The 15,783-nt window shown below is 45.3% G+C and overlaps 1 protein-coding gene across 1 annotated transcript in view; it reads left to right on the top strand.

The window, feature by feature from the left end:
* MARCHF3 (membrane associated ring-CH-type finger 3) overlaps positions 1-15,783 on the top strand; it is a 131,292-nt gene that overhangs the window by 34,764 nt on the left and 80,745 nt on the right. The gene's annotated exons all lie outside the window — the stretch shown is intronic.

Below are 15,783 nucleotides of genomic sequence, written 5' to 3'. Positions count from 1 at the left end.
TGCCTTTGATGCTTCTGTTTTGTTTTTAGATATGAGTGGTGAACTTTGGTTATCCATTTATATTTAGGAACAAGAGGCTAAGTTTTATTTTTCTGAATAGATGGTGTGGGTTTCCCCTGCTGTTGTATATGTAGATCTGATTTCCTGTTGCTGCTGCCAGTGAGTAGGAAGTCTGCATGGAACCTTGATGCTGGGTCGGGGCTTGTCTCCTGGTAGTTTCATTTCAAGATCAGCCCTGAGGATGGGCTGGATTTCAGTCCAGAGTTTATTGGTGAGGGGGGTGGCTAACTCAAGAGTAAACATGAAATCTGGCCCTCCTAGGTCTTTCCAGTTTTTTTTTTCTTAACTTTTCATTTTGAACTAATTTGAGACTGAGAGACAAGTTACAAAAATAATACAGAGTTTCTGTGTATCCCTCTCCCAGCTTCCCATAATGTTAATGCCTTACCTAGAGTATAATTTCCAAGCATTGTTTAAATTTCTTTATAGATAAAGGATCCTCTGATATTTTGCCCACAAGGAAAATCGTGGGTTTCTAGCTCAGGGCCTGGACCTAAGCAGCGGGTGAGGGGGAGAGTGAGGTGCTCTCACAGGCCCAGTGTCCCCTAGGCGGACTTACCCCCACCTCGAGTCTCCGCCTGACTCCAAGTCTCAGCCGCTGCTGGGCTGCCCAGTGAGCCTGGGGCTGTACTGGCCCTCGGACAGGCAGCTCACCCCCGCCCAGCCTCCCACTTTCCCGGAGTTTTCTCCTGCACGTTCTGGGCTCTTACATTCTCACTCTGTACCAGTCAGTGTTCTCCATGGAGGGAAAGAGAAGGGAGAGAGACAAAGAGACATTTGTTCTAAGGAATTGGCTCACCAATTGTTGGGGACTGGGAAGTCCAAAATCCACAGGGTAGGCAGACACGCCAGAAATTCAGGTAAGCATTGATGTGGCAGTCTTGAGTTCCCAAATCCATAGCAAAGGCCAGACGGCTGGAAACTCAGGTAGGATTTCTATGTTACAGTCTTTTTTATTTGATCAGAACACAACATGAGATCTACCCTCCTAACAAATGTTTATGAATACCATACCTTATTGTTGACTGTAGGTACAATGTGATAGAGCAAATCTCTAGGGCATATTCATCTTGTTTGACTGAAACTTTTTGCCCATTGATTAGTAACTCCCCATGTTCTATGTTACAGTCTCGGGGCAGAATTCTACCTTCTTCAGGAAACCTCAGCTTTTGCTCCTAGGGACCTTCAACTGATTGGATGAGGCCCACCCAACATTATGAAGGGTAATCTGATTGACTTAAAGTCAGCTAATTATAAATATTAATCACATCCACAAATACCTTCACGGCACCATTTAGACTAGTGTTTGACAAAAAAATTGGCACCATAGCCTAGCCTAGTTGACACATAAAACTCATCACCATAAACTATTTAATTTGCAGTCCTCTTCCTGACCTCTAGAAATTTGTTGAATTGATTCTTCTTTCCTTGATGTTCCTCTCCCATTTGATTCACTTCTATGTCTTTCCCCTTTTAGTGTCATTTTCTTACAGTGCAGGGAGACAAATGTTTGTACTCATTTCACCATCTTCTACTAGAAGCCAAAGTTCATTTGTTAAAGAGAACCCAGTTGCTCATGCAGTTGCCTCTCCTAAACATTGGCAAGCCAGCAGAGGCCAGCAGTCATTTTGAGATTTAAAAAGAAAAAAAAAAAACATTGCATGATTCAGCTCAAATTTATTTGCTTTACTCTAGACAGGTTCACCAGTGTTGATTCTTAGGTATTAATTGCATTGTACTTATTTAAAATTTTTTACACATTTTATTTACTCTGACCTATCTAAATGAAATTGTTTATTGTCCTATTTGTTTGTATGTAAGCCTGTTTAATTTGAAATATTTTTAAAAATCTTAATGAGTTTAATTTTTAAAATAATAAAGATCTTTGAAGGGTTTATTCATATTACCTAGAGCAATGCTTTGTCCAAATTACACACGCAAAAAAGTACTTAGGTTTTGGAAAAATTCTTTAGCTTTGTATGATAATGGACTAATTTAATATGATACCTTAGAGATTTTGAATGCTTTAATTTCTGATATTTCATTCACTGCTCATATTTGATGCTACTTGTGAGGTAGGGAGGTAGCAGCCATTTTTAGTCTTATAGGTAAGACACTGGGCTTGTCTGAAACATTTAATAATTTGCCTGAAGTCATATTCCTCACAGTGTCAAGCCTGCTCCAGACTCCAGGTCTTCTGACTGCTGAATCTGTGCTCTTTACTTTGCACATGTTACACCATGCTGTACATATCATGGGGGATCATTTGACAATGAGCATATTCCAAAAATCCTAGTATGGTTAGATATGCTTGCAACCAACTCACACACAGGGCATGTTCTGCTAATGATTTGCACTATCTTTTTCTTTTGTACGAAGGTAAGTTTCCTTGGATGATCAACCCACCCCACTGTGTTTCTTGCTGGTTCTGTACCTTGGGACCAAATTGAGTCATGCCTGAAAAATGTGCCGAACATCAGGTTCTTTTCTAGCAAAAATGTGTTTAAGAATCAAAACCCATAATTCATTAATAGCACACAGAGCTGTTACCCTCTCCCTCACAGACATCCCAAGAAGTATCTTCTCAAAAATTAGCTGTGGTTTAATTAAACGGCTAGATGAAAAGTAACAATGCCTTTGTTTTAAAAAAAAAAATCAATATAGGTACAGGCTCATTGTCACAAATACATATATTTTTTTCTTTTTCTTTTTTTGTAGAAATACCATGTGCTTTAATTTAATATGAAATGTATATTAAAAAAGCCAAGAGTAGGCCGGGCGTGGTGGCTCATGCCTGTAATCCTAGCACTCTGGGAGGCCGAGGCGGGTGGATCGCTTGAGCTCAGGAGTTCGAGACCAGCCTGAGCAAGAGCAAGACCCCATCTCTACTAAAAATAGAAAGAAATTATCTGGCCAACTAAAATATATATATAGAAAAAATTAGCCAGGCATGGTGGCGCATGCCTGTAGTCCCAGCTACTCCGGAGGCTGAGGCAGGAGGATTGCTTAAGCCCAGGAGTTTGAGGTTGCTGTGAGCTAGGCTGACGCCATGGCACTCACTCTAGCCCGGGCAACAAAGTGAGACTCTGTCTCAAAAAAAAAAAGCCAAGAGTAGTCCCCCAAAGCAAGGCCCCCTCATCCAGGGCCATTCACCATCGTTCTGAATTAACTTTCTCCCACCAACATCTGGGGGAGTATAGGGGGACAGTTTCCTTGCCAAACACCCCCCACCTTTGGCTTCTCAATGTTTCTTTTTATTATTATTATTATTTCAGCATATTGTGGGGGTATAAAAGTTTGGGTTATGTATATTGCCCTTGCCCCCCCAAGTCAGAGCTTCAAGCGTGTCCATCCCCTAGACAGTGCGCATCACACTCATTATGTATGTATACACCCATCCCCTCCCCCTCCCGCACGTCTGCCCGACACCCGATTAATGTTATTCCTGAATGTGCTCTTAGGTGATGATCAGTGAAACCAGTTTGATGGTGAGTACATGTGGTGCTTATTTTTCCATTCTTGGGATACTTCACTTAGTAGAATGGGTTCCAACTCTATCCAGGAGAACATAAGAGATTCTATATCCCCATTATTTGTTATAGTTGAGTAGTACTCCATGGTATACATATACCACATATTATTAATCCACTCATGTATTGATGGGCACTTGGGTTGTTTCCACATCTTTGCAATTGTGAATTGTGCTGCTATAAACATTTGGGTACAAGTGTCTTTTTTATAGAATGTCTTTTGTTCTTTTGGGTAGATGCCCAATAATGGGATTGCTGGATCCAATGGTAGGTCTACTTGTATCTGTTTAAGGTATCTCCATATTGCTTTCCACAGAGGTTGCACTAGTTTGCAGTCCCACCAGCAGTGTATGAGTGTTCCTGTCTCTCCACATCCACGCCAACATTTATTGTTACAGGACTTTCTGATAAAGGCCATTCTCACTGGAGTTAAGTGATATCTCATTGTGGTTTTGATTTGTATTTCCCTGATGATTAGAGATGTTGAGCATTTTTTCATATGTTTGTTGGCCATTCTTCTGTCTTCTTTTCAAAAATTTCTGTTCGTGTCCTTTGCCTACTTTTTGATAGGGTTGTTTGATTTTTTCTTGCTGATTTTCCTGAGTTCTAAATAGATTCTAGGTATCAGTCCTTTATCGGATGTGTAGCATGTGAAAATGTTTTCCCATTCTGTAGGTGTCTATTTATTCTCGTGACAGTTTCTTTGGCTGTGCAGAAGCTTTTTAATTTAATCAGGTCCCATTTATTTATTTTTGTTGTTGCTGTGATTGCCTTAGGGGTCTTCTTCATAAATTCTTTGCCTAGGCCAATGTCTATAAGAGTCTTTCCCACATTTTCTTCTAGAATTCTAATAGTTTCACATCTTAGGTTTAAGTCTGTTATCCACTGTGATTTGATTTTTGTGAGAGGTGAAAGGTGTGGGTCCTGTTTCAGTCTTCGACATGTGGCTATCCAGTTTTCCCAGCACTATTTGTTGAATAAGGATTCTTTTCCCCATGGTATGTTTTTGTCTGCTTTGTCAAAGATTAGATGGCTGTATGAGGATGGTTTTATATCTGGATTCTCAATTCTGTTCCACTGGTCTGTGTCCTTGTTCTTGTGCCAATACCAAGCTGTTTTAATAACCGGAAAACCATACCATGCTCGTGGATCAGAAGAATCAACATTGTTAAAATGTCTATACTACCCAAAGTGATCTACAGATTCAATGCAATCCCTATTAAATTACCAACATCATTTTTCACAGATATAGAAAAAATAATTTTACGCTTTGTATGGAACCAGAGAAGACCCCGTTTAGCAAAAGCAATTTTAGGCAATAAGAACAAAATGGGAGGTATTAATTTACCAGACCTCAATTTTTTCTTTATTCCTCTTTTTTCCAGGGCTGCTGGTAAGGCATCCCTCACAGCCCCTCAGCCCCCACCTTTCCTCTGGAGTCAGGCACACACTGTCAGCTCCAGTGCCTCACTAATCTCTGCTGCAAATGTGTATCATTCAGACCAGTTTCAGGCCAGGCCTCATGTTATCCCACTTAGTTTGCCAGAGGTTTGAAGCACTGAACAATACTCCGAGCATTTTCCATTGTCACTCCTCTCCTTTCAGTGCACAGGAGCATCCTCTGGGTCTGGGGATCATAACTTTGAGTCTGTGGCTCGGCTTTTAGGGGGTGAGTGAATCCCCAGGAGTGAAAGGCAGAATCATATGCGCATCAGCGCGTTTTCTTGGGGAGCAGCTCTGTGGTTTTCCTCAGATCCTAATGGGGACCCCATGACTCAGGAATGTCTGAGAAGCAGGGCTTGCTGTCAGGGCCCCACCCTGGGAGCCCACACTCTCCCCTGCTCCTGCTGTTTTCACCTGAGCCCTGGGCTGGGCCCTGAGATGACCAGCAGGTCCCCGTGGACCTCGCCGTACCCTGCGGGGCTGTGCCCCCTGCACTTCCCCTTTGTGCTGCCGCCGGCTGGGCCTTCCTGCCTGGCCCTCCTTACTCCTTCCCATGTCCCTGTCCTGGCACAAGGGTCCTGTCCTGTTTATTTCCCATGTACCTGTACTCTGGTTTGCTTTATCCTAGAGTTTCTTTTCAGAATATAGATTATCACCAGAGTTTTCCTCAGCCCTGTGCCCCCATCAGTCCACCTGACTCATCCCAGAGCCACTGTCCTCCTTCAGGGTGGCATGTTGCCTTCTCAGTGAATGGCATAACTCAAAAGGCCAGCAGCATCTGCGGGCCCTGAGAAATCCTGACTTTGTCTTCCCTCCCAACACCCTAAACTCGCAGGATCCCACACTAGCACCACCTGCCCCACCCCGTCCTGTCCAGTGAGCTGCAGATCCCAGCAGGTTCTACCATGCTATCCCTGCCCAGTAACTTCTCTCCCTCTCAGTCGTACGACAGTGGTTTCTGCATTTTCCAGTTAATTTCTCAATGTTGGAATTGGGGGAAGAAATTGCCAATACTAATCAAATATGAAAAAGATTAAGAAAGCTGGAGATAGGAGTAAAGATAAGAAAATAGATAAAGGAATGCAGGCTTCCAGTGCGTTCTTTTGGTTTGTGCTTTGGTTTAGGCCTCTCCTGAGAGAATCCTTTGCGTCCTGTGCTCCTTTGAATTTGCCTCCCGTGAAGCGTCAAGGACAGGGGAGGGGCACAGTCGGAAAGGGAGCCGAGGAATCTGGTCCCCGGCCCCGTGAGCCTCAGTGGACAGACCCAGCATTATAAATCATAAGCTGCCGGCGAGGGTGGGTTTGGGGCCCACGTAAACGGCTGTTCCAGTCCAAAGTTAGCTCCCCACGAGGGCTGCATTCTGAGCCCGCTGGCACTTCCGATGGCCTCTGCTGATATCCAAACGGGGGAGTTCGGGCCCTGTCGTATTTAGATCGCTGCCCTAAGTCAGAGTCCCGAGCTGCTCTGGTGCTGTTCTGATACACGATCCTGTGCTGAGGAAGTGACCAGCCTGTGACCTCCCAGACTCACAGGAAAGCCTGGTCCTGGACAGATGGCTGGTTCCTGTCCCCAGATAGGGACGGAGGCGCCATGGCACTGCCGGATCACGGACCCGCCTCTTTTCTTCCCTCCCGAAGCTGACTTTTCAGAGGGATCATCTGTCCCTTCATTAACTGGAAAATAAGCAACATTCTTGTGAAGCCAAAGCCAGCTCCGTTGTGGGGTCTCTGGGGGCTGCTGGAGCAGTGTGCGTGCCACAGCTGTGTGCTCCTCCACCCGGTTCTGAATCCAGCGCTTCTGCGGAGGGGAGAGAGAAACAGTGAGGAGTGGACGGCTGACTCCACGTCTCCTCTGTGCGCCACCACTCCTCCTACGTTGTCAGAAACAAATACAGCACAAAATGTGGGGACCTGGCTGTGCACCTATGTCAGGATTGGCTGGAAGGTCCCCAGTATATTCAGCCAGCTGACCCATTTTGCCTTTCATCAGAGGAATCACCCTAATGTGCACCTTGGTTGTCACCCAGCCCTATCAGCAGTGTGACAAAGACCATTCAGAACAAGGTGTCTGTAGCACACTCCACCCCCCATGTCTGAGTGCCTTTCATGTGCCAAGCACTGTGCTTTATGCTTCACATCTGATGTAACTAATACTCAGAGCATTTCTGTGAAGGTGTGTTTATCCCATGTTACAGATGAGAGAATCTCGAGTAGAGAGTTGACGTGCCCCAGGTATCCAGCCAGCCTTTGGTGGAGCAAGGTTGGAACCCAGGTCTTCTGACGCAGGAGCCCCTGCTTGTCCTACTATACCTTGCTACTGTGGCAGTCTAGTTGTCCCAGAACTGCACATTAAAATCCTCTGAGGGACTCTGAAAATAACTGAGTCAGAACCACTTGGCAGGTGGGGTCCAGGCCATCCAGGGAAGAGCTGCAAAGCAGGTCAGCTTCCTCTCCAGCACCGATGGGACAGCCTGCCTCCCGGCTGGTCATCCTGGGGCCCAGTGTGGGTCCAGGCAGAACCACCACCTGTCCTGCATTCCTTCCCCACCCCTGCCCTCAAGATAGAGCTATTCACGGCTGCTCATCCAGTTTAGGGCTTAGCCATGGTGTGGGGAAGATGGGAGCAGGGAGAGACTGTGCTGTGGGAAGAGGCCAGGGAGTGTCACCACAGATGGGACAGGAGGCTGGCCCACAGGTGAGAGAAGCTGGGGAGGCAGAAGAGAGAGAACTGCTCTAGCACAGTGATGCATGAATTAGATTTGCTTGAAGTAAAGATGCAAATGTTTGGACAGTGAAACCAAGTCTCATGATCTTTGGGTTGTCTTCCTAACACATTGAAACTGGGTACTGAAAAGTCTGGGGTCACCTGAAACTTAGGCACAATCTCTCAAGTTAACTTAAAAGGAAAAGAAGGTGTTAACAAAAGTAGAAAGTGCTGTTTAGAAACAGCTTTAGATATTTCCCAAAAAAACTTTGGAAATACTCCAATATAGGGATTCTAAATACCATAGTAGTCCAGTAATGTATTCTCCTTACAAAATTAAAAAGAGTATTCCTGGCACCCTGTGAAGAACTAAATTTCACTCCAAACATAATATCTGATATTGTCCACACTTCATTGCTCTGTTACTGTTGGCTTAGGTAACTGATGTGATATTTTCGTTTGTTGTTTTTTAAAGAAAAGAGGTTGGATAATTCTCAATTTCCCTCAATGGTGGGAGGGAAATTTTGTGTGTGCAGAAGCATAAATCTCCAAACTAAACATGTATATAACACAGTTACTGTGTTTAGTATTTCCCAAAGCCTTGCAGAGTACATTAATATCCTGCATTCATTTCTCAAATATATTTAAAGAAAATAAGGCTCAAGGAAGCTTTCTCCAAATACAGTCCTTAGATGTGGAGTGGGAATGAATTCTTACACATCTCATCTTGCCAAGTTATGCTTTTGCATGACTTCCTCCATCAAAACCTCAGAGGCTTGCAGTCCAAGAAGCAGGAAGAAGGCTCAAGATGCTCGTGTGCTGGAATAGTTGATGCCTGAATGGATAAAGCTTTGGTCAGTATTTTGCACAGCCTTGCTTGAGTAAAAGGGGAAATAGTGTTTCCCTCTTAGGAGAGGTTCCATTCTTCTCAGAAGCTTTCTTCCTCCCTGGCCAGTGGCTATCCGGAGAGGCCGTGGAAGCAGTCCTTGTTCGTTGCTGGAGGCTGATAGCGCCCCTCAGCAGCACATGCAATGGAAGAAGGCATGTGGCGGGTTGTGGATTTTCCTGCAAAGTCTGTGGAGTGCTGCACACTAACGGTCAGCTTGAAGAAGGCTGAAGTTGTGTGTCAGCGCCCACCAGGCAGATTCTTTATGCAGCAGAAAGCTTGACTGGTGGCTTAAGGGAGGAAGCCAGACACAACTGTAACCACTCGCTCTTGACTTTCAGTTTGGTGCCATGGACAGCATATTTGAAATCCACAGGTAGTTGAAAAACAATTTTAGCCTCTTTTTCAACTGCTTACCTCACCAAACCTTTCAGCAAAGATGCTAACAATTAGAAAAACTGAAAATACTAATTTCACCTCTCCTCCATACCCTTAATTTGCAGGATTGGGCAGAAGATGGTTCTGGATGTTCCCCAGATGAAACCAAAGTTTGCAGACCCACTCAGCCATCGAGGTTGTTTTATTAATATGTGTCCTGAACTGGGTTTTTAAGAATATTTGAGTGAGTTGTCAACATATCAGAAGATTCTATATAAAAATCTGTGTTCCTGGGTTCTCTTAAAATTCTAAAGATCTAGTCCCCCTGGGCCCACATTCTGGAGGGGTGATGATGTGGTGAGACTGCGGACCCCCTGCCCGGCTGTCCCGGTTCCCACCTGGCCCTCGAGTCACTGCTGTCACCTACTAGTCCCTGCAGGCATCTGAGTTTGGGACCTCCAACGAGAGCAGGAGCATAGGAGAGGAAAGATTTTGCTTTCTTTATAGATGTCCGTGGTGACAAGTCCCTGTCAGTGTGAAATTTGATCTGCTGATAAACAAGATTATCATTACAAGAGTCCTGGAATCTGAGACATATGAAATGAGCTCGATTTAGTATACAGGATTTCACTTTCATTTCTAGTAAGGAATAAAGACTATTTCAAACACAGTTAGAAAAGTATAAGGAAAAGCACACTTAAATGGAAGACAACCTGAGTTTCTGATGCAGCCCCCCTTCCCCCACAGATACCTGGTTTTTTACCTTTAATAACCATCACCTGTCATCTCAGTCAGCACTCATTCATTTAACAAAATTTATTGAGAATGGTTGACATGAAGGGTTTAGTCTTCAGAACGTGGATCTGCACTTTGGACTTCATTTTCCTCACCTATAAAATATGGATTGTAATAATAAACACCTCAGTGTCTGGCATACTCTGAATACTCAGTTATTGTGAGCTTTTATTAAGTACCAACTGTTTGCCAAGCTTTGTGCTCAGCCTTGAAAATGGAAAAACACAAAAACCTGTGGTCTATGTCCTAAAGAGCTTCACTCTTGTTGAGGAGGAAAATTCTGGGCTAGCAGGTGGAGGTGGTAACCAAAAGAAAAGCTCTTCAGGACAGCTGTGCTGTTGAAACATCAACAGGGCTGATGAGGCCACAACCTGTTACAACATCGTATTAAATTAAGGAAAGTTTCACATACAACACCTACCTTTAGAAATATGCATGTATATGCGTATCTAAATATGATGGAGGTAACAAAAAGTTTTCAGTAAGATTTTTCTTAGAGGAGTTCCATATCAGGTTTCTCAATCAGAGCTTCTTGACATCTGGGGGTTATCCCGTTGATAGTTCAACGAGAACTCTCTTTCCAGAAAATTGTATGCACACAGTAGTTTGCAAGTTCCAGGAATTTGGGAGCCCCAGAAACCAGTCTGTGGGGCCTGCGCAGAGGCTGGTCCCGCAGGACGTGGAAGCAGCGGGTCGGAAGAGGAAGTCGGTTAGTCACAGAGAGCCGCCCGCACAGGGCAGCTCTGTGAGGGCGAGGGGCTGAGTTGCACGAGGGGAAGGGGGCGGTGAGCGGAATATTTAATGAAGAAAACCTTTTTTTCTTTTTTCAGATAAAGCACATATTCCTATAACAACTAACATAAGCTAGACTTCACATATCTGTCACGTGTCTAATTGTGGCCACTCTGACACATGTTAAGCTCTCGAATTATTTTCTCTCCTATGATGCTTTCACCTTTTTCCTAAATCTCTGTCATCTGGGTATGAACAGGAACCTCAATCCGCATGAAGCCAGACAGACCACTGCTTTTGCATAGGGTTGGTTTGGCTATTGCTCTTTGCTCCATACTCCAGTCTTTTCCCACGTTTTAACCCTGCAGTTCCCACTGTGCACAGAACTGATTCCACATGGGACCTGATTCTCGGTGACCCGCACGGGCCGGTCACTCTTGGGCAGCCTTAGTCCTTGACCTCTCTGACCCTTAGGTCAGATGCAGCATTTCATCACATTTCCTCCACAACAAACCCAACTGCAACAGTATTGGGAAATACGGTGGATTTTACTGAGGGTTCGGGGGGCAGAATGAAAAGAAAACTCACCACATGCAGCAGCAAGATCACGAAATTCCCATCATACAACAGCCCTCAACTGTACAAGCCTTTCTCTTGGAAGCCTAGCCCCTCATCTCTCCCGCCTCACCCCCCAACCGTGCTCGTGCTCGTGCTCTCGCTCTCGAATTCAGACTCTGTAGCTCCCTCATATCTGCCATTTAACACGGCCTGGAATTGTGAGAAAACCTCCGTGCTGAGGGACATGATTTTGTTTATACTCTGCAACAAGCAGTGAGCTGTCTGAGTATTCACACTACTTGTGGTAGGGTTGGGAGGAGATTTAAATAACAGATAGACCCAGTCCCAACCACCAGTGTCTTTGTTCTTCACTTAGTGCATTGAAGGCGTCCTTGGTGTTAGGACATGCAAATTCGTCTCTATTTCAGAGCAGCGGTGTGGTGTCCCCTTGTGTACATGCAGCGTGGTGTGTTTAAGCCATTCCTGTACATTTACCTTATTTGATTTCCTCTTCCTTTTTCTATTATTAGCAGTGCTATAATCAAACATGTATGTTGGTATGACTGTAGGATAAATTTCTGAAATTGGTATTTCTGTGTTATGAATATGGGCCTTGTAACATTTAGCAGATATTGCTCTCCAGAAATTATCATCCAACCAACTGTGTAAAAAAGATTCTGTTTCAGTTTTCCATAAATTACCTTGTTTTATATGTTTGTTTATTCACATTCCACCTTGATTCAGGAATGGCTTAAGGTGGCTGGCAAGGAAATATAAATTAGAGGTAGATGGGGGGCGGGGAGTGGAAAACAAAGGCAAGGATATAAAATGGATCAGTGATTAAGATTATTATAAAAATTCATTAAAATTTACTCTATGCCTTAGGCAACCGTCACGGTTGGCACTAAGATTTCCAGTAGCCAATGCGAAGAAGGGAAACCGATCAATTACAGAATCCATTACTAAAAACAAAGCCATGCCGTGGGGGCCTTGTAAAAAGGACATAGCGCAGTGCCACCTCAGCAGAGTGACCTCATGTGATCCCCACAGCACCCCTGTATCTGCCTTTTTGCCTTGGACTCAAAACTTGTCCTGTGAGAGCAGAGTTCTGTTTCAGGCACGTGCGTGCCGATTACGTGGGGTGGAGAGCAGCCTGGCCAAGACTGATAAACCGGCTCCTGCCTCTGCGTGTGGCCAGCCGGGCACCCAGAGCTGGCACCAGCTCTCATGCCAGACCGGCCCATCCCCTCCACGCTTCCAGGAATTGCCTTAGAGGATGGGGCCGGAAGCAAACCGTTAGCTGGAAACCAGGTCGGGGAAGCACTCCTTCCCGCAGGGCAGTCGCAGGCTGCCGCCAGGCGAGCTCTCCCGCTGCTCCGAGTCAGGGTGAGGGCTCGGGAGGCAGAGCCGAGCCAGGCGCCGCGTGTGCAACTACGGATGCCAATGAGTGGGCTCCTGCAGGAGGGAGACCAGGGCCTTCCGCCCCCGACCCCTGCGAGAGGGGATGAGCAGAAGCCAGGCTGGGCTGGGCTGGGTGGGAAACCGAGCTAGTAAGCTGCCCAGGTATGAGGCGGGCAGGGCGCAGGTGGGGGTGAGGAGGCCTAGACAGCAAGGAAACGGGAAGGGGCTCGGCTTCGTGAAAGTCACGAAGGGGCTGTGTGCCCGGGTACAGGGTCAGATGGCTGCACGGAAGCCAGGATGGCGCAAAGCAGAGGCCGTGGACCTGGTCTCAGAGAACTTGGCTTGGACCTGGATTTGGAACCAGAGCGAGCTAACAAGAAAAGAGGGTGACTCCCAGGGTCAGGGCCAGCAAAATGCAGAACACAATTGAGGCACGTAAGATTTTGTCTGCAAACTTCACTGAGCTGTGGATAACTTTACCCTCAATGTTCTTCACACAATAGTATGAAAAATGGACTTTGGTGAAACTCAGGGGCGCGCAGCAGGGGGTGAACGGCCAGTGAGCGCATGTCACCTGTATTCACAGCCGCCCCCATCGCTCACGTCGCCGCCTGAGCCCCGCCTTGGAAAAATTGTCTTCCATGAAACCCGTTTCTGGTGCCAAAAAGGTTGGGGACTGCTGCTGTAGAGGATATGACATCAAGAATGTATCATGACCAGGGGGCGGCAGAAAATGAACAAAAAAGGAGTTAACGTGTGCTTCAGCCTCATGAATATAGAAGGAGAAATATCCCCCTTTGCCGTTCCCTGGGTGATAGTAGAAGAAAGTTATCCCAAGAAGGAAAAAAATACAGTGCAAACCTGATTAAGGAGCTTTTTTTCTTTATCGTCACCCTGGGGAGCCACAAAAGAGAGGGAGGAAAGAACAGCAGGCAGCTACAAAGGTAGTAACAGAAACCAAAGGAGGCACGGGGACAGGCCTGCTGGGGGATATGATGTGGCAAGGGGACAGGAAGAAGCGTGTTTTCTAGTTAGAGAAGATTGATCTATGTGAAGGGCTTTAACATTTCTTTCAGGTGCATCCACCTGAAGGTGTGAGTTTTAAATCATCTTGAGTTTTAGCCAGTCAAGGTGTCCTGGGTTTTAGCTTCGCCCACACGGACCCTGGTCCCCTGTGTGGAAATCTGCTGCCCGTCACGTCCCACTCTGCTCCGGCTGCACCTGGGAGAGCAGCGTCCTCGTCCCCACACCCTGCATCCCTCCTACGCGGCAGGGAAGAGCTGCCCAGGGCGTCTGGCGTGTTGCATCGGCAGAATCTGGCAGATGAGGCCATACGGCCCCAGCTTAGGCTGCTGTTTTATCAGATTACTATACAAGTTAAAAAATAATTTGACAGCTAGAACAGAGGATTTTGATGGTTCTCACCACAAAGAAATGATCAATGTTTGAGGTAATAGATTTGACGTGATCATTTACACAATGTATACATACATCAAAACATCCCATCTGTACCCTATAAATAAGTACAGTTACTGTGTCAATTAAAAATAAAACTAAATAAAAAGAAAAACTATTTTGAAATTATATGTGGGAAACCATGAAAATGTAATAGTAAAATTTCAGTGTTGGAATACCATATTCTACTTTTAAAATAGATTTAAGAATGAATGTTGGCCAGATGACTTCAGCTGTCATATGTAACTTGCATAGCTTTTCATTAAGACTTTTAAATCAAAATTAGGGCCTGGTGCAGGGGCGCAGGCTTGTAATCCTAGCACTCTGGGAGGCTGAGGCGGGAGGATTGCTTGAGGCCCAGAATTTGAGACCAGCCTGAGCAAGAGCGAGACCCTATCTCTACCAAAAAATAGAAAAATTAGCCAAGTGTGGTGGTGCATGCCTGTAGTCCCAGCTACTCTGGAGGCTGAGGCAGGAGGATCACTTGAACTCAGGAGTCTGAGGCTGCAGTGAACTATGATAAGGCCACCGCACTCTAGCCTGAGAGATACAGCAAGACTCTGTCTTAAAAATAAATAAATAAAATAAATTTATTGGAATAAAGTAATGTTCAGACCATGATTAAATATGTAAAAACTTGATAAGAAATGGAGCTTAGGTTACAAAAAGAGACCCATTTTCTTACTGTTTAAATAGCCACAGTCTCCATACCTTATGTGTGGTGATTTGAAATCTTGGTCAGGATTCCCTGAAATCTGTTAAAATGAGTTCATCAGATGAACAGTGCTAGAAAGGTCCTACTTTTGATCAATGTAATGATTTTGATTTCAAAATCTCTAATTGAGGTTCTTAATCATTTCCTTGGTAGCACAGAGTTTTAAACAGAATGCAAGGGCAAGAGTATTATTGAAAGATTATTTTTTCTGCCTCTACCTCTGATTACCCAGAGAACAACAAGGCAAAATATGCAGGAGGAGAGCAGAGTGCTCTTTTGGTCCAAAAAACACAATTCAGAAGTAGAACATACCAGGGAGGCTTCTCCCATCTAGGGTGGTTTTCTCCAGGATTCTTCTGCCTCAGTTAGGTGTAGCCCCGAGAGGGGAAGGTGGGAGCCAGTGGCTGGGACCATCACCCCCAGCAATCAGACCCTCTTGGGGCAGGGAGGAGTCACCATCCATCTTTTCTTCTTTCTGGGCTTCCCACCTTGAAAATAGCTTTTGCTTAGTATTGTGGATACATTGTATATATATTCCTCTAAGAAATCCTTCAGCTCCAAGTTATATATAATGTTTTAAAATAATGTCCTTTTCTGCCATCACCTTAGGCAATTTCTATTGTGATGAACTACAGAAACGTATGTCATGTATATTCTGACCAATACAGATAACTTACTGCTTTATAATGGCACAGAAGCAACAAGCCACATACAAACAGCACTGCTGGACTAGGTGGCATCATTACAACGCGTTTTAGGCAAAAGGCTGTCATGTGAGAGTTGAGGATCATTCCCTCTAAACTCTCTCTGCCACCTTCTGCACTCCTGCGACTGTCTGCTTTAGCATCCAGCTTGGCAAGGAGCTCAGATGTGGCGTGAATCAAGAGCAGCGTGACCCCGATGCTGCCAGGTTTGCAGGTGCATCCTCCGAGGGTGGAAGCCATACTTCTGGTTCCACGCACCTGGCAGGAGCCTCAGAGAGGTGGAATTTCACAGGTTGTGCTCGGACCTCCGCAAACCCCAGGCTGCTGCAGAACATGTTTACTGGGTTAGTGTGACCCAGCACACAAACGTGTGGACACAGGGTAGTCACAACTCCCACTGCAGCCTAAAGGAACTCTGCAGGT

Source organism: Lemur catta, chromosome 12 (genome assembly GCF_020740605.2).
Source record: "Lemur catta isolate mLemCat1 chromosome 12, mLemCat1.pri, whole genome shotgun sequence".
Lineage (NCBI taxonomy): Eukaryota > Metazoa > Chordata > Mammalia > Primates > Lemuridae > Lemur > Lemur catta.
Note: the sequence above shows the minus strand (reverse complement) of the source record. Positions and strands in the feature narration are given on the sequence as shown.